Source organism: Eriocheir sinensis, unplaced genomic scaffold (genome assembly GCF_024679095.1).
Source record: "Eriocheir sinensis breed Jianghai 21 unplaced genomic scaffold, ASM2467909v1 Scaffold1670, whole genome shotgun sequence".
NCBI lineage: Eukaryota > Metazoa > Arthropoda > Malacostraca > Decapoda > Varunidae > Eriocheir > Eriocheir sinensis.
This window is the reverse complement of record NW_026111040.1, coordinates 18,493-38,454: the sequence shown is the minus strand read 5'-3', so window position 1 is coordinate 38,454 and position 19,962 is coordinate 18,493. Positions and strand designations below refer to the sequence as shown.

The 19,962-nt window shown below is 41.4% G+C and overlaps 2 long non-coding RNA genes across 2 annotated transcripts; one reads left to right on the top strand and one right to left on the bottom strand.

Annotated features, from left to right (window-relative positions):
* Positions 1-978: 978 nt before the first annotated feature.
* On the bottom strand, positions 979-2,800 carry LOC126990463 (uncharacterized). The gene is made up of 3 exons (XR_007744385.1): positions 2,714-2,800; positions 1,992-2,157; positions 979-1,574 (listed from the first exon to the last, which is right to left on the bottom strand). It is a non-coding gene; the product is annotated as an uncharacterized LOC126990463 (long non-coding RNA).
* An 11,535-nt stretch (positions 2,801-14,335) lies between these two features.
* On the top strand, positions 14,336-19,863 carry LOC126990464 (uncharacterized). The gene is made up of 5 exons (XR_007744386.1): positions 14,336-14,909; positions 15,457-15,709; positions 18,622-18,785; positions 18,992-19,048; positions 19,315-19,863. It is a non-coding gene; the product is annotated as an uncharacterized LOC126990464 (long non-coding RNA).
* The last annotated feature ends 99 nt before the right edge of the window (positions 19,864-19,962 follow it).

Sequence of the window (19,962 nt, the reverse complement as noted above, 5' to 3'; positions counted from 1 at the left end):
TCCAGCTCCACAGCAGCTGTAGGTGCTTCTGTATTTCATTGAGATAGTGCTATCTTTTATATACTCCACAAATTGCTGTCTGTATCAGTGCTCCTTGTATACTTAGGTTTAGGGTAGATTTATTAACATACATATGCAGTAGCAATGTCAAGTGGAGGTGCTAGTTATTCGGCATATGCTACAGTATGCCAGTACTGCTTAAGTTCATCTTTAATTTATTTTCATTACCTCCCCAGCAGAAAGATGAAGAAGGAGACTTGCCTCCTGCGGCCGGACACCATGAGCGTGGGGCAACTGTCCGAAAGGAACTCATCCAGAGATGGTTTACATGAGATCTGCAGTGGAGCTGCTTAAGTGTGTGTGTGTGTGTGTGTGTGTGTGTGTGTGTGTGTGTGTGTGTGTGTGTGTGTGTGTGTTGTAATTTCATTATTTTTGTATCTTCCTCCTCCTCTCTCTCTCTCTCTCTCTCTCTCTCTCTCTCTCTCTCTCTCTCTCTCTCTCTCTCTATGTATGCATGTATGTATGAGTATATTTCACAGGAAGAATTTTTTTTTTTTGTTAAGTTCTCTGTAAGTAATAAAAAAAAACATTAAGTTAAGTCTTCAGCAACAAATAAGGAGTTAATGAATTTTTAAAATTTTAGTGTAAATATATTCAACCATACGCAACATTGTATAAAAAACATGATCTCCTTTTATAGAAAAATATAAAATCTTAGTATAAACATTACCAACCGTTTACAGATGTATAGCTATAGTTTCCTTTTATTAAAAAAAATAAAGAAATTTTAGTATAAGTAAAATATTATAAAAGAGTACATGCCAATATGACCTCTTATGCATTATAAAATATTTGTGTTAATATAATCAATCCTGAGAAACTAAGATTACAGCACAGCTCACTTTGAGGTATACTAGAATCCTGAGAAACGAAAATTATAGCAGCTCAACTTGAGATAAATGGTATTGGGTAAAAAAATGGAAAAGGGGACTAGAAACATAAGGAACTAAAAATGTAGCACAGCTCAACTTGAGATTCTGGTATCGGGAGCAAATGGAACGTGACTAGAATCCAAAGACAGAAAAAAAAAAAAAATTTACATCAAAACTTAATCCTGAAAAAGACAAAAAAAAATCAATATTTACACCTAAACTCAAAAAAAACAATGAGAAAAAACTAACAACCTTAAGAAAGACAAAATAACTTGATCCTCTAAGATTTACGTCATAACTTAGTGATTAAAGGAGAGAAAAAAAAAATCCAGGAAATAAAAAATGCTTAATCCTATATGATTTAAACCTTAATTGCTTAAATGAGGGGAAAACCTATGGCTTCCTATTTAATTCGGCCTCCCATAGCCTGGACAAGTTTTAGGATGCCTGCTGGTGTTTCAGCTAATTTCTGCAAGGCAGCCACAGTCTCCCGCTGCATTGCAACACACTCCCGCTGCAGTGCCACATTCTCCCGCTGTAAAGACACAGCCTCTCTTTGAGTCCCCACAAGGTCGGAAATAAGGTCCCGTACTTCATTTACATTAAGAAGCTGAGGTGCCACCTTAATCTCCTCCATGAAACCTAGAATAAAAAAAAATGCAAAAATTTAAGTAAACCCAAAAATTTCATCAAGTTTGTTGTGATGTTTATCTTGGAATGGTAGAGTGAAAGCAGAGGGTTTTTGGCAAAAATAGTGTACAAAACAAACCTAATACATATAGCACTCTACTTCTCATGCTGCTGTAAACAACAATGTTTCTCTTATATTCATCTGTTAACCCATTACAGTTAAGCAAATGACACATAACGTCTCATTCTTTAGTCATTAAACTCTCATGCCGCTGATAGCGTCTTATTTTAAAATATTCGTTCATGAGAATGAACACTTATGTACTTCAAAGGAAGGTGTGCACAGTTTAAGGCTTTAAACCAAATACAAATAAAATGCACCGTTTTTTTTCAATAACTACCATAATACGATGTTACTATATGATTCACCTTGACTCAAGGCTGCTATCAGATATTATTGGGATTCTCCGCTCCTCGCCTTCAATCACCATGACAGTAAACTCTCCCTGCGGTGTACCACTTGTGGAGGGATGGGTACCTTCTTGAGCAGGACCCAGAGCCTGAGAGGGAAGGCACTGTGTAGCACCAGCTACATCTGAAATATAGTTAGGAAATGGTATTATCACAACCACATGTAAAGTTGGGGACATATGGTAAGCTGCATGTGGCCTCAGTGCTTATCTCCAACACGTCAGCCCCTTGAGCCCATGGTATGCCGGAACATACTGTCCTGCTGGGACACAGGGCCAGTGTGACATCCAGGTTGCCACACTTTACCTTTCCCAGGTACACATTTATGAATCCACCAGAAAGGGAAGGATTAACATCTGGGTGAACTGTCACTGATGATTCTAGGACCAAATCTTGTTTGGAATAGGTCTGTGTCTAAAATTCGTATGCAATTGTTCATCAGGGATAATGTTTGTATGAAAAAAGTTTGTATGGAAAAGTTCGGATGCAAAAGTTAGTATGGTGTTTGTACGATATAAAGTACATATGGAAAATATTCGTAATGACGTAAGTTCGTCTGGACAAAATTTATATCCTATGTATTTTATTAGTAGCCATTTCTGTGTTCTAATATTAATTCCTGCTTTGAGACTATGTATAGGCAAAGAAACATACGGAAAATGGTTAATCAAGTTACTTACTCAAAGAACCACCCTCGCTGTCAGGAATGGGCAGACTTGCATACCCTGTGGGAGAAAGAAGGTCGAGCAGGGCCTCCTCAACTTGGGAGAACTCTCTAGGGGGTCCCCACCTGTTGGCATGAACAACTATTATATATATAAGCATTTCATTGGATATTTTGTTTAAAAAAAAAATGTATGTGCAGCTAATCCACATACCTTGTCTGCCAATTCTTGGTCGATATATAATATCAGCCAATGAGCAAACAATGTTAAAGTAAGTGTACAGGCTCATTTGGTAGAGTGACCTTCTCCTCAGAGCCATGTTATAGCAAATAACAGACTGATAATGTAGAAAGTCCTGGATATACCGAAACATGTCTATTTGAATAATATAAATATATACTAAGAATATACTAAGATGGGACCAGATGGAATCTCGGGACAAGTGCTAAAAGGGTGTATAAATAAATTATTGGAACCACTTTATGACATAATAACATGCTCTATAAATACGGAAAAACTGCCCTTAGAATGGAAAGGAGCGCACATTGTACCAATTTATGGAAGTGGAGATAAAATTGAACCACTAAATTACAGAGCAGTCTCTTTGACAAGTGAAATGTGCAATATCTGTGAAAGTATAATACAAAAATAAAGGGTCGAACATTTAGAAAAGGAAAACACGATAGGCTAAATAAGGGACAGTTTGGATTTAGAAAAAGGGAATTCGTGTGTCACCAACTTTCTATGTTTCTATTCAAGAGCAATAGACGTGATGCAAGAAAGAGAAGGATGGGCTGATTGTGTATATATCGATCTGAAAAAGCTTTTGACAAGGTTCCACACACAAGGTTAATCTAGAAGCTATAGCAGTGGGGATGAATGGCGGGAAAGGTTATCGAGTGGATGAAGGATTACTCTATGGAAAGAGAAATGAGGAAGGTGATTAGAGAGGATAAACCAAACTGGGGGAAGGTAGAGAGTGGAGTTCCTCAAGGCTCAGTCGTGGCACCAATAATATTCATGTTATATATAAATGATATAGCGATTGGTATAAAAAAGTTATATGGGCCTTTTTTGCAGACGATGCAAAGTTAGTAAGAAAAGTGAGGACGCAGGAAGACTGTGAAGAGTTGCAAAAAGACCTGGACAGAGTGTACAGATGGAGCCAGTTATGGGAGATGGAATTTCATGCAAACAAGTTCCATGTTATGGAAATGGGAAAAAAAAGACCAAGGAAAACATACAGGAAAGAAGAAGAAGACGGGAGAGAGGAGAGCTGATCACCCTGTACAAATTGATTCATAATTTTGATGAGGTGGATATAACTCTTCTTAGCTGCGAAAACGCAGGGGCTGAGATGACATGGAAAGAAACTTAATAAAGGAACCTGTTTGAGTAACTCACATGGATGGCGCAACTGGTTAGAGCGCTGCGCTGCCAGGCTTCATGGTCTGACAGGGCGGCGGTTCGAGCTTGCTCAGGCCGGAGTCTTTCCGGTGACTAGGAGTGGTACCTGTCCTCTCTTGAGGAAGGGAGATGGGGTGTGTGGTGTGTGAGATCCTGGCAGTACCCATAGTTCAAAGATACAGAGGACTTGCTCACGTCGAAAGGGTACATCCTGGTGATTACGATTCCTTAAACCTTAAGCTACCTTTGAAATCCTGTAAGTGAATTTATTTTGAATAGTAAGGTAGTGCCAATCATCACTTAAGACACTAACATTATTGGAATTGAAATGATGAAACAAAATAGAATCTACATGTTTAATCATTAGTATGATACATACATTTTATTGTCATAAATTTCATTTTCATAATTATGATTTTCAGAAATGTTGGAGAATGTCATTGAGAACCAAAATGAAGTGCCTTAGGATGCCTATGAAAGAGTTTGATGCCCTCAAGGCAAAGTTTGGAGCACCCCAAAAAAGGCAGCAAATTGATGATGAGGTACCAACTGTCCCTCTCAAGAAGCGTTGGAAGCCTCGTGTAAGTACTCATTACATGCTTTGTAATATTTTTTTATACTTTGTTTTATACAAATGAGATTATTTTATTTATTTATTTTTATGATCACATTCACATAGTGGGTGAATGCTATATGCTTCTTAGATTAGTATTTTGTCACAGGATCACCACTAAGAATCCTGGGAATGGTGTGCCTAGAAATAGGAATAGGTGAACAAGGCACCTCCAGGTTGTGGTTACCAGTGGTCCCCGACAATTACATCGGAAATGATCTACTATTAGGATGTGACGTGTTAGGACAGGACCCCATGACATGGAATAATAAGCAAGGTACTTTGGTATGGGGCGGTACATTACACCCAATCCGCTACGTAGCCAAACGACACGGTAAGGTAGAACGAGTTCGCATTGTACCGGGGACGATCGAACCCTTCAGGCCCACCTTGAGAGTAAACAACCCGATCGAGATTCCATCCTTCCGGACTGAGTTGTACCCTCTCACGGTATCTGAGCTTCCGGGAACCATTTTGCTGGTATCCCCCCATCAAACCCCTAGGCACGATTTTGTCTGCAGATTGACAGAGGAAAGGCAGGTGTTTGTTCCCATATATAATCCAAACAAAACTCACCAGATTTTCCGAAAAGGTACCTACCTCGGCTCCTACGAACCCGTGCAAGTCATAGAAGAGCTTAACTCACCGGGAAAAGGCCCAGATTTGGGGAGGCGATGGCTGAATGGATAGGGAGACGGCCCCGCGTTCAGGAGGACGCGAGTTCAATCCCCGACCGGTGCCACCAAGCTGGGATTTTCAGCCGCCGCCGAGTGGCTTAAAACTACCCACATGCTGTCCAGAAGACCACCTATCAACCCGGACTCTAGATTCAAGGATTAAAGATGAGCTCCGGGAGGGCAGCATGAGCCATTGCAAAATGGCGCCACTATAAACACTCGCCTGCGCCAGAACGGGCTGGGCCGACCATCAGGCCCCACCGGAAAGAGGCCTTGGACCGACCATCAGGAATGCAGGATCCACCGGGAAGAAGCTTACCGGCGCAATTGGCCACGACGTAGAAAAAAAAAAAAAAAGATGTGGCGGAGAATAAGGTTCACGCGAACATTAGTATCAGTAATGATTTGCTCCCCCATGCTGACCACCCCAGGGACAAGAGAAGCCGAGAAGACAAACTGAAATCCCTGTTAGCCCTCCAAGATTTCAGCCATCTGTCGGAGGAGGAAAAGAAGGTCCTTTTTCATGTTATTCAGGAAAATAACGAACTATTCATTTTACACCCCTCAGAGATCGGGAAGATAAGAGCTCCACCGGTAAAGATTGCAGTAGAAAACCCTATTCCGGTTAGAGAACCCAAGTATAAGTATCCTGAGAAGGCCAAAGCAATCATAGATAAATTAGTAGGGGACATGGAAGAGAAGGGGGTGATCGAGCCCTCTACAGCAGCCTGGTTGAGCCCTATCGTCTTGGTATCAAAACCAGACGGCTCCAAAAGGATGTGTTTGGATTATCGAGGAGTAAACAGACACTTAGCTACGGACATCTACCCATTACCCCGTCTAGAAGAACTAGTAGAGGTTGCGTCAGGGAACAAATCCTATGCTACCTTAGATCTCAAGGAGGCATATTTTCAAGTAGAGCTGGAGGAAAACAGCAGAGATCTAACCACTTTCAGTGATGGAGTGTCCTTATACCGCTTTAAAAGACTCCCCTTCGGGTTGAGCTGTAGCCCAGCCATTTTCTCCTTCAAATTGCCCAGGTATTAACTCCTCTAATCAAGCAAGGATGGGTAAAGAACTATTTAGATGACATCGTTATTTTTGGGCCAAATTTCCAGACCTTGGTGGAACAGTTAAGTCAGCTCTTCGACACCCTCAGAGAAAAAGGGGTTAAGGTTAATATTAGTAAAAGCAAATTTGGGCAAAGACAAGTAAAATTCTTGGGGGCACATCCTGTCCGAAAAGGGATGTCAACCAGATCCCGCTAATATCGAGGCCATAGTGGCCCAAAAAAAACCAAGCAACATCAGGGAGGTGAGAAGATTCCTCGGCATGTGCGGGTTTTACAGGAAACATGTACCGAGTTATGCAGAAATTACCGCCCCTCTAACAGACTTTACCAGAAAAACACCCTTCCTGTGGACACAGAAATGTCAAAGGGCCTTTGAGCAAATGAAGGAGAAACTTTCGCAGGCTCCTATACTGGTGAGAGCTGATGTAACCAAACCATTTTATGTCACCACCGACGCCAGCAATACCCATGTAGGAGGAGTACTAAGTCAGATAGCACCAGACGGCACCAATAGAGCCATAGGATATTTTTCAAAGAAGCTAAAGCCCACAGAAATTAGATACGCTACTGTGGATTGCGAGGCTCTTGCGGTCGTCCTCACCTGTCGGCAGTTCCATCATTATTTATGGGGGACCAAATTCTCTATCATAACGGACCATCAACCCCTAGCTAGTATATTCAAAAGGAAAACAAAATCTCCCAGAATGAACAGGTGGATATTAGAAATGAGAGAGTATAGCTATAAAATTCAGTACATAAAGGGGAAATATAATAATGTGGCTGACCAGCTTTCTCGCCCGGTGCTATTAATACCTCCACCACCAGAAGACACCATCTTAGGAAAGACTAAGGAGGAAATCAGAACCTTGCAATTAGAAGAAGGCCGGTGGGTTCAGATGATTGAATATTTAGAGGGAGGAAATGTGCCCAGGAGGAATTTCCCACGTACCACCTTAAATCAGTTTGTGGTATGGGAAAGGGTTTTATATTATGCCATTACAAAAAAAGATGGAAGTGAACAGTTTTGCCTAGTTGTCCCAACAGCTCTTAAACAACAAGTCCTAGAACAGACCCATGCTCAGGTGGGACACCTAGGGATCGAGAAGACATTGGCCAAGGTACAGGGCCTATACTACTGGCAAAACATGAAAGTAGATGTGATCATGTATGTGAGAAATTATCTAATATGTCAACAGTATAAAGGCACTACTGGACTACAGCAACAATGGCAAGAGCTCCCCCCAGTGGAAAAACCACTGGAGAGAGTTAGCCTCGATCTGACTGACATGGTTGTTGGAGCCCAGGAGTACCGCTATGTATTAACCATCTGTGATAATTATTCCCGTTATGTAAAATTTTATCCACTTAAAACCAAACATACGGATGGCGTGTGTGAAGGATTTAAAAACTATATCATGGATTTCGGAACGCCAAAAACAGTGTTAACGGATAATGGGAAAGAGTTTACCGCGCAAAGTTTTCGAGACCTGTGTGGCAGATATAAAATCACGGCCGCTCTGACGACCCCGTACCACCCTCAAGGAAACAGTATTACGGAACGTATGCACCGCACCATGAAAAGTGTGTTAGCCTGTCTATGTCAAGGGTACCCGTTAACCCTAGAGCACTGAACTTGAATTCTGGTCACAGTTACACTGAACATGGGTCCATTGGACCCATTTTTGGAAATTAAGGAAAAAATAGTAAATATTCATATTCATTAATAATATTATGTAGACATGTAGTTTAGGTCTTTTATAAGATATTATACATGTTCAGAGGTCTTATTTATTCATAACTGATTAAACATAAAATTTATAAAGTATGTGGGTAAAAAAACGAAAAAATATTAAAATTTTACATAAAAATTCTGCCAAAATAAAATGGCTCCATAGATTTTGCCGAAACTTCAACAGAATGCTCCTAAGATGTTGGGCTTTCATCTTATGTGGTCCCCATTTCCTAAAAAAATCACATCCGTCAGAGAAGAGTGAGAAAAATATGATTTTTTTCAACAAAACTGTCAAATTTTTCACTAAAATGTTGTTTTCCAGTTATCTAACCTTTTGAAACTATATTAATTGTTGACTTAGATACAATAGAGACTATGAACCCTCACACACAGGATCCTCACACCACTGGTACCTATCCCGTGCAACCTACTCTCAATGATCAGGAAACTTCCAATTATATTCCACTAATCAGTAGTTATGAGATAGTGGTGGCTAATGAAATGAAACAAAAACTATTTTACAAAACCACATGGAAAACAAAATTTCAAAATTATTATTTACCTTAGACTCAGACACAGTCATAGCAAATAGGAATGTAATGGTTCATGCAGACATGGTCTTGGCAGACGTAACACCTAAAGCGTGTCTTTTTGTCTGCTTTGGTGTCACACTTCCTGCACCGTTTCGGGGGTTGCTTTTGTTCAGCGGCCGATGGTGCTGTACCCAGAAACTGCTCCATGGGGAATGTTGATAGAACACACCTGCCTGATTGCATTCTTGACCAGGCGATGTTGAGTTGGAGTCATCATTCGTTCGTAAGCAGAGGGCTTTATGAGTTCCAACGCCAAGTCATGCATGTATTTTCTTCGATTCCTTATTGCCCCGTCTGTGTCACTGTTGTTGCTTTTGTATATTATCCATGAATTGATGACAGACATATTGAGTATCCCATAAAACACACATTGACCACCTGTTAGTTTTCCTGCTACAACTGTAAGTAGCACACATTTGGTCAAATGTGTCAACGCCTCCTTTTGTCTCATTGTAATATTCTATTATTTCAGGCTTACCGTTTACTGGATTCACATTCCCCTGTGTGTGCATACTTGACAGCAGTAACACATTTTTCTTTGCTGTTTTTGTTTTAGGTAAATGGGATACGACTGTCATGTCTTTAGTGTAAAGAAAAGCAGAACTTCCAGGTGTGCGTGTATCTTTCTTCCGTATACATTCCGGAATTTCACGTTTGTTGGCCCTAACTGTCCCCACCAAAGTCATTCCTTGGCTCAACATGTCCTGTAGGAGAGGCACAGATGTGAACCAATTGTCCGTTGTTATGTTTCTGTTGGTGTTACGGTAGGCTTGTGTGAGGTCTTTGGTGAACTGGTGGCCGAGTTGCAATCCAAACCTAGGTGTTGTACCATGTTTCCCCAGATAGGGTATACCTTTGAGCATGTACTTGCTGGCCACATCATTCACCATAACAATCTTGATGCCATATTTTGCTGGTTTGTTTTGTATGTACATCCTGAAGGGGCATTTGCCCCTAAAAGCCAGCAATTGTTCATCCACTGTGAGGTTTTCGTGGGGTGTGTAATTTTCCTCACAGTACGTCATGAACTTGTCCCACACATCTCTAATTGGCGCAAATTTGTCGGTGGTGCGCCTCTCCTCTCGCGTGGCCACGTCATCAAATCTGAGGCAGAAGAGAAGGAAGTTGAATCGTACCTCAGACATTGCGGCCTTATAGAAATTTGTCCCTACTACTGGGCACCACATCTCTTTGGTATTAAGGTGGTTATCCTTCCTGTAACCACTGAAGACCAAGATACCAATCAAGGCACGGATCTCAGCGGCATTGGTTGGCTGTACTGTAGCTGTCTGCCTCTGGTACTGCCTGGCAACAACTTCAATTTTCTGGTTTGTGAATTGAACAATTATGTCCACCAGTGCATCTGTCACAAACAGCTTGAAGCATTCAACAGGTGTCTTGGACTGGGATGCTGTTTGTGTGGGTCCAGGCGTAAATGATGGTAATAAATTTCGTGCTGGTGTCCTTGTTGTGGCTGCTACCTGAGGCCGAGTGTGCCAAACATAGCCTGACGCACTTTTCAAAGTAGCAGTGCCGAAGTTCACCAGCAAGTCATCACGGTGGACAGGTCGTCGCCGGCAAGCATCAGGAGTAGCAGCAGAGGTGGCAGCAGGGGTGGCAGCAGGAAATGAAGCAGAAGAAGAAATGATTGGTTGGAGATGCTTCCGTTTCTTTGGCCTCCCACCCGCTTGTTTGGTTATCTTGCGGCGGCGAGGAGCCACATCCTCTTCTTCAGAGTCAGTTGTTGAATTCATTTGCAGTTCTTCTGGATGGACTTCAAACTTCTTGTCTAAATCACTATCGTAAATATCTTCACCTTCCACACTGTCGAGTTCATCATCACTTTCTTCATTGAATATGCACTGAACAATATCATCATCGCTCAGACCTTTCTTCGCCATATTGCCAAGCCTGAAACACATCACAAAAATCTATCCTTTATTTGTTCACTTTACATAAACATACACATTTTGTTCACTACACATAAAACACTTATTACAGCCTAAAAAGAAATATTTGTATCAATAAACCTTGTCAATAACTTACCTTTGAACAAAAACTGGAAAAACCCTTAACAAAGAAAAGTATGTTGTCACACAAAAACTATCTCAAAATATAGCCTCATATAGACGATGTATATCACTACACAGTCACTTATTATCTTTGTACTGAATCGCTATCACTGAACTTGGGTCCAGTACACCCAACAAAATCTTCCTAAAAGTATCACTGAACTGGGTGTAATAAACCCGAACTAAGTTCTGGTCTGGAAAACAACAACGGAATTGGAGAAGGGTGACCTACCTCAATCAGCTCACTAGGCAAACTGAAGATATACTGCAGCTCAGCCGCCTATCTCCTCAGGAACAGTGCGCATGCGCACGATGTCACTATCGGTGGGTGCAATGGACCCAAGTTCAGTGCTCTAGGGTTAAGGTGGCCAAAACTATTGTTACAGTGTCAATCCATATTGAACACAGCCGTACACACAACCACCGGTGTCTCCCCTTATTATGCGTTCTTTTCACGACCCCCCCCTCGCTTGATTAGTAGTGATTTACCGGACACGGAAGCGAGTGAGGAAGGTATCCGTGAAGCCCACGAGATAATCAAAGAAACTCACCAGAAAATGACTCGCAGATACAGAGCAGTCGCGAATAGAACGCGTAAAAACCGAAAGGTGGAAGTAGGTACCCTTGTGTGGGTTAGAGTGGAAGTAACACAACCAAGCACTAGTAGAAAATTAAATGTGAAGTGGAAAGGACCATACCGGGTTGTGGAAGTTATGAGAAATGGTGGTGCATACGTGTTGACCAATGTGTTTACTGGACAGGAGATTCAGAGGGCCGCAGAAAAGGTAAAACCGTACAATGGGCCGGAAGAGTGGTTAGTGGGGGCACAGGAGATAAATCTTCCTGAGGAGGAAAAAGAGGAAGAACCATCATTCCCTAGAGTCCGCAGACCGCCACGTAGATATATTGAAGAGTGTTGAGGGAGTTTGATGTTAACCTAAGCTGTAAGAGGTAGGATTGCTGGAAAGAAAGATAAGGATGTAACCAATGTTCATGTTATGGGTTGTAAGTGGTAAAGAAAGGGAGTGTTGAGAATTAATTACTGTAAGGAAAACCCACCTTTGGAGACGCTAATGAAATACCAGAACGTCCCCGAGGACTGATGGTAAAGTGGGATCGAGCCCATACTCATTAACCTCCCCAATGTGTTTCCCTCCAAGATTCATGTGATGATTATACTTCCCCCTTTCTTAACCATAAAAATTAACAAGATGTTTTGGAAGAATAGTATCGTTCGCCCTAAGGTATCTAGCGTTCTATGTTAGCTATTGTATTGTAAGTAATGGAAGATTATATTATCAACCACCTACATCAACGTCAGGCAAACCTGGGCACATGTATTTGGTCTGGAATGAACCGGGGTTAGGCAAGGGTGAAGCCGAAGTTCCCGGAGAAAGAGTAATAATTTACTAGTGGTAGTGTATCCACGGATGCGACATTTGTATTAGGGTGAAACTTCCGTCCGCCTCGATTTATTAATGTCATGAAATCTACTGATTTAATTATAAGTCGTGCGGCAGCACACAGCTTACAGTCGGCCCAATCTGGTCCGGAGACATTCACTTCAGGACTTCCTAGGCGCTGAACTAAACTTATGCACGCCTTGCTGCGGAAACGGATGGCGAAAATGTCAGTGGGTGTATGAACTGATTTATGTTTTGTTTTGTATATGTGAGTATTATTTATATTTTGTGTTTTGATTTGTAAGTGTATTTTGTTATCATTTTTGTTGGTTATGTAAGGTCAAGGGTGCACTGTGTTTAACCTTAGGAACGAGAGCGAGGGAGGCTAGTCTCGTCTGACACTCCTTACCTGTAGCCAAGTTACTAAGAGGAAGGCTGGGGCAGTGGACCCATGACAGATAATCGAGCCATGCCGGGTGAGGCATCTTTGCTTTTATTTAAGCAGGAAACGGGATTCTATTATAGAATACCCGAGGAAGTACCCCCAAGGGTAGCCGTTAGGTTGTGCAGGCCCTTGTATTATGGTACTACCGTGTTAGGGTAGGTGTTGTATTGTTGAAATCGTGGGGCAGTGCTAAGTCGCTGTCTCTGTGCCACACGGACGCCTGGTAAGAGAAGGAAGGTAGAGTTGGTTGATTAATGATATCCGAAGTATAATAACATAGTGCCTTAGGGGAAGGAAGGTATTAGGCTTCGGGAGAAGCTAGGATCTTAAGGGGGGTGACACTATTGTAACATACCCGCCGGCATACCAACACCGCGGAAGCCAGTTAAAAGCCAGCTGGGAAAATTGGGAATACCCCCTTGTACATGGCCATGATTATTTACCGGATCCAGTTTCTCCTCAGCCGAAACAATACCCGTAGCGGTTAATATGTTATAAGTAGGTAAGGGAAGAGAACGAGAAATACGAACCACAGCTTGGGTTGGCACCCCTGATATAAATCCACTCGCACGCATATATTTTATATATTTACACGTTACGTCTTAGAAAATAAGGGAAAATTATGTTCAGAATTAATACACAAAAAGACAACCTCAGAAAGGCAGAGGAAGGATAGAATGGATCAAGCTGAAAGGCGAGAAGGAAAAGTGTTGGAACCTTGGGAAGGCCACGTCAGAGGAAGTTGGCGAGGCAGCCGCCACGGCTGGCACGGGTCATTCTGGATTTCATCTTCCCGTGCGGCGCAGGTAAGCTCCAGCTCGCTAGAATACGGCTGCCTGGGAGTGAGTAATAGCCCTAGCCGACGTTCATTAGTGATTCATTTCTGGATTTCATCTTCCCGTGCGGCACAGGTGAATTGGTGAGAGCCAGCTGGAGGCCGGTGACCAGGGGTAGGAAAGGCGAGTGCCCGCCATCTTGATGCCGCCAAATTGAGAGTCAGGAGTGGGCCCAGGGCGAGCCAGTCAAGTCCCTGCCGCCGCCCACGAGACCAGCAGGCTTGTGATGGGAGTGAACGGCTCCAAAGAAAAATCTTTAGGCAAGGCACGACAGCATTTTGTGTAGCTCACAGGCCTCCACCAGCCGAGGATACTGTGTTAAATGGGTAAGGGGCACCCGCTGTGTGGACGAGGGGCTAACAGTGACCTCACCCCCCCCCCCGTTAGCTGTAACAGTCTGATCTTTCCCTCATACTAAACTCTTTTCTTCCTATTTTTTTTCATTTTTTTTTCTGTGTGCACGCCGATGCAGGAAGTTGATATCGGATTGTCTAGCCAATCGTGCGGTAGCCCTGTGATATATACTTATATATATATATATATATATATATATATATATATATATATATATATATATATATATATATATATATATATATATATATATATATATATATATATATATTCATATCTCTCGTGTGTAGTATTTATCTATAGGAATGTTAAGGATTAGAAGAAAGTATTTCACGTTTGTAAACAAAACAGGCTACACTTCCATCGTCTAGTGAGGATATGGTTAGAACCATAGAACCAGAGAACCATAGACGACTTTTCTGGAAGAGGCTTAGGCCCACAAACATAAACATTCCCTTCCCCCTTCCCTGAAGGATCCACATGACGGGACCGCAGAGACTCCGGGTAAACTTAAACAGTCAATTCCCTTCCCCCTTCGTGCGGACCGATCAGTCGCTAGCACGGAAAGGTTGGTATGTCGGAAGGTGTGGAGTGCGCTTCTTGATCTTCATCACTGCTGGTTTTGTTTACATTTCCACACGACAACGAGAGCAGCCGCAGTTTATTCATCCGATTATTGGACCAGGTAAGCACATTTCCTTATCATAATGTTAGTTTTTTACAGTTTAATGACAGAGGTTACCTATATGAACAAGTAAAAAGGTCGAGTGTAGCCCTCATTGCTTAGAGTAGATGATGCCAGCCTGCACATGGACGAGACCCTCACAAAGATTATTGTCCTTCCATTATGTGCCCAAGTAAGCACATTTCCCTGTCATAGTGTTAGTTTTTAGCTGTTTAATGACAGGGTTGACCTATGTGAACAAGTAATAAGGTTGCGTGTGGCCCTCAAAACACACATGGATGAGGCCCAGACTAAGGCTATTTTCATCCCATTATTGGAGCAGGTGAGCACATTTCCCTGTCATAGTGTTAGCTTTTAGCTGTTTAATGACATGGTTGACCTATATGGACAAGTAAAAAGATCGAGGGTTGCCTTCATAGCTCAGAGTAGCCAATCATAATGTTAGTTGTTGGGTAATTATGCTGCTGAAGTCGGCATGTCCTTTTCAGGACTCAGGGTCATCATGGGCAAATATGTTTTTTTGGAGTAAGCAGTTGCATTTTATGGTTACCATATGCAAAGTTGTGCTAGTATGTCAGAATCTACAGGTACGAGGTCATGAATAAGGTTATTTTCAGCCCTTTATATGATCAGATTGAATCATTTTCCAGATAATATTGACATAGCTATTGCCTTCCATCCCAGGTCTAGCACATTTTTTTTTATTCATTTGTGCATCTATATATAGTCCAGGACAAACAAACTATTAACCTAGTGGCCTTAACCACCCCTGTAGTAGGGACTAGGTTACTGATAATGGGCTCATATTTTTGTGGCTAATTTACATTCTTATTAATTATTGCTGCTTCATGTTTTGTCTTCTTTCTCAGAGAACGTAGGATTTCTAGAAATGGAAGGAGCACTGAGTGCCAGAAGCAGTCCAATGTCACCTCCTGAGCGAGACCTTCTCATGGGCCTCATCTGTGAGGAGATGATCCTCCAAGACAGGAGGACAGACGGGAAGGTTGTCCTCCAGAAGAGGGCAGCGTGGGCCCGAATCACGCGCCTGTTTAATTTCCACAACCTTGGACCGCAGCGCACTGAGCAGCAACTCAAGAAAGTTTGGGAGCGTTTAAAAGTAAAGTAAGTGAAAAGAACGACTGAAAAATAACACAGGGGAACAATTTTTCAGTAATTTTGAGTTGCATTGGATGTTTTAACTGATTTTGAAAGAGTTTTAGGCGCTGATTTCAAATCTGAAATTAGTTTTTCTCTACAAGCTCTAGTTTGTATGCAATTTGAGGTTAATGAAATTGTACATATGTGAACTTGCGTAAACCATGTATAAGCATTTTAACGTCCATATATATAGATAGCTTCTGATATTTTGATCATTCTTCTTTTGTTTCGTTCAAACATGGCTTCCAGAATGAGACACCATTGCAGAAACAAGCCTGATGCCTTCTGCTACATATGTGGATGCTACACACTCATTCGTCAGAGACGTAACATATCCTCGTTCGTCAAGCGTGCCTACAAGGCATATTTTGAAGTTCATCTTGGTGATCAAGACAAGCAATGGGCTCCTCATGTTGTGTGCCACAATTGTGAGGAAATGCTTCGAGACTGGACCAAAGGAAAACGCAAAGGTCTGCCTTTTGGAGTTCCAATGATTTGGCGAGAACCCACCAACCATGTAACTGACTGTTATTTCTGCATGGTAAACACAACGGGTGTTGGGAAGAAAAACCGACATAAGATTACGTATCCGAACATTCCCTCAGCTATTCGGCCTGTTCTGCATTCTGAAGAAGTACCTGTTCCAGTTTTCAAAGGCTTGCATTCATTGGACGATAAAGACATTGGACATGATACAAGCGAGCAAGACAGTTGTGACAGTGAATTGTCAGAAAAGTGTTCACAATCGGAGGACTGTTCTTCAGACAATGAACCTTTCCCCGTCCCCAAGCCTCTTCCCCAGGCTGAACTGAATGATTTAGTGCGGGATTTAGGTCTTTCAAAGAAAGCAGCAGAGCTTTTGGCATCAAGATTACAAGGCAGAAATCTTGTTGATCACTCTGTTAAATTATCATATTTCAGAAAGCGTGACCAGCTTTTTGTGACCTTCTTTTCAAAAGACAAACAGTTTGTTTACTGCCATGACATCCCAGGGCTTCTCAAAGAACTGGGTGTACCTTACTATAGTCCTGCTGAATGGAGACTCTTTTTAGACAGTTCAAAACGCAGTTTAAAGTGTGTTCTTTTACATAATGGCAATGTTTATGGAGCAGTACCTGTCGGTCACTCAGTGCATTTGCGGGAAGACTATGATGATATGAGAATGGTCATGGACTTATTAAAGTATCATGAGCACAATTGGATAATTTGTGTAGACTTAAAGATGGTCAACTTTCTTCTTGGACAACAGAAAGGTTTCACCAAGTTTCCATGTTTCCTCTGTATGTGGGACAGCCGAGCACGAGACAGACATTGGGTCCAGAAGGACTGGCCTATTCGTGACACCCTTGAAGCAGGCATGCCAAATATCATACAAGACCCAATTGTAAACAGAGATAAGATCATCTTTCCTCCTCTTCACATCAAATTAGGTTTGATGAAACAATTTGTCAAGGCACTGGAAACCGAAGGTGAATGTTTCCAACACATCATCACAGCTTTACCAGGGTTATCATTTGAGAAGATCAAAGCAGGCGTGTTTGATGGCCCACAGATTCGAACCCTAATTCGTGATGATCAGTTTGTTGCTAAGATGACCGCTTTAGAAAGGGCAGCATGGTTATCCTTTGTGGCAGTCGTTCAGAACTTCCTTGGAAACAATAAGGCGGAGAACTACAGTGAACTTGTGAACAGAATGCTCCTCGCTTTTCGTGATCTCGGGTGCAACATGAGCATCAAGCTTCATTTTTTGAACAGCCACCTTGATCAGTTCCCTGACAACCTGGGGGCTGTGAGTGACGAACAAGGAGAACGATTCCACCAAGACCTAAAGATCATGGAAGAACGCTACCAAGGGCGCTGGGATGAAAGTATGATGGCTGACTACTGCTGGAGCATTAAACGAAATTGCCCAGATGAAGTGTACAAACGCAAAAGTTACAAACGCAAATTCCTGCCTGAATAAAATACACAAAGAAATTGATAAGCTTCCATCAGCTGTGGTGATGTTCTGAAGGATGCTAATCTAACTTTGGGATAGATGTTCTGTTAATGTTCTGTTTCTTTTGCCTTAATAAATGTACAGAAATGGCTTTCATACTGTTTTAAGATTCAAGTGAACAAAATAATTGTGGCTGATATTGCAATTTCCTATAATAACGAAAATTTAAGAAATAAATAAAAATGTCAAATTGCATAAAACCTGTAGCTTGCAGACAAAAACTGATTTCAGATTTGAAATCAGCACACTCAAATTGACTATAGAAAAGTCTTTTTTTAAATGCAACAAAATGAGTGTTCCCCTGTGTAATGCTATTCACATAACTTTCTAACTGAGATATATATTCTATTGTTGAGCATGTCTTAATATAAATAGCAACTTAATGCACTTAACCTGGGATGCAATTTTTGCACTGATCCCATGAATCACCTGTGATCAATCACTATTGTTCAGTGCAAATATGGATTCTCAGATCATATGTATAGAACATTCATCCATCCATTAATAAACTATATAGGTCTTTATGTAAGGGTAACTGCCAAGTTAGGGTTCAGTAAGGTAACCATACCCAGTCAATTTCTTATTTGCATCTTTTTTTCATTGTGGGAAAAAAATAGATAAGAGATTTCCCAGGCCCATCAACCCATCCCATTAATCCCCATTCACAAAGCATGTGAACGACAGTGACAGTATTCGTACAGCGTCTCTGAATTATCCTAATTAAAGCACACCTAAAACTACATTCTTGAATTAGTTGCAATAAAGACAAATAACCAAAAAAAAAAAAAAAAAGGAAATGAATGCACAAATACAATGTAACATATAAAAATGCTAGGTATGAATACAATAACATATATCTACTGATTCTTCATTTTAGGGCAAAACAAGAACATGCAGTGAAGAGGCGGGAGGACATGAGAACTGGTGGAGGTGCCCCTCCTGCGGATCTGCCAAAAGAATCGGACCAAGTGCTGACAATACTTGGCACGGATTTGCACGACATAGGAAATCCGTTTGACCTCGATGCAATGCCAGCCATGTGTGAGTTCTTATTATGACTTGTTTTGACTGCCATGTTTGTAAACTATGTTCATGAGATATCAGAAACTGTGAAGTCGTAAGTATTCAGTCATGTAATATTGCAAAGTATCCAAAAATAATAAACATTTTTGGTATGTAGTAAGAAATTAAAGTAGCTGCACCACACAGTACTCTGCTTCTGTGTACTAAAATACATTTATTCTCAGCCAAGTCGCACCGACAAAGTCTACTCATCCGATTTACCAAGTCTCTCTTTGTGAGAGGTAAGATTTTGGTGGTGATAAACATAAGCAATATAGCTTTTATCAGTAAGCACCCTCTTCAGCCAGAAGGCTTTTCAGCCTGTAAGCAATTTGTTCATGTAACCATAATTCAGTTGTTCACAAACTCATAAGTTTTAATGACAGTTGTGTGCAGTGAGAGATACAGTTGATTAACAAGATGTTCCAACTACCTGAAATGTGTTAATCTGCAACTGTGTTATTTTAGGGAATATTTTTCATATACTAATATTTCTCCCTGTTGACAGCAAATTCATATTCAGAAAAAACACTTGCAGTATGCAGTGTTGTAGCACATCCTGCAACAAATTCCGTGGAAGAGGAGGTTCCAGCATCACCACAAGCAAAAGAACCAGAGGAGGTGCCCGCCCCCTCACCATCAACTGTCAGGACAAGGCATTGCAGAAACAGAGCAGCAACCAGCTACAAAAACACGACTGCCACACCAGAACTATTAGAAATTAGTAGGGAGAGGGAGATTACAAACAATAGGTTTTTGGAGAAGAGGGAGCATTTGATCGATCTTCAAATCAAACACATGAAAGTGAAAATAGCTGAAGCAGAACAAAGGGAGGAAGAGGCTAGATTTAGAAAAGAGATAACAAAAAAAGAACTTAAAAAGCTAAATAATAGCTAAGGATGTACACAGGTAGGACATCACAGGGAATGTTTATGTAATATAGACTAAGGAAAGAATAAAACTATAAAGTAACTTGTGTTTTAATTAACAATGAAAATAAAGGTTTTACGAGAACATACATACACACTTCTTCCCACCTCATCATTCATTCTGAAAACAAATACACACTCACTTGTCACCACAACACACCAACACTAACAATTACACTTGATTCACTTCCCTCCCCTGCACACTCGGCTCCCCCGTCCCCCTAACA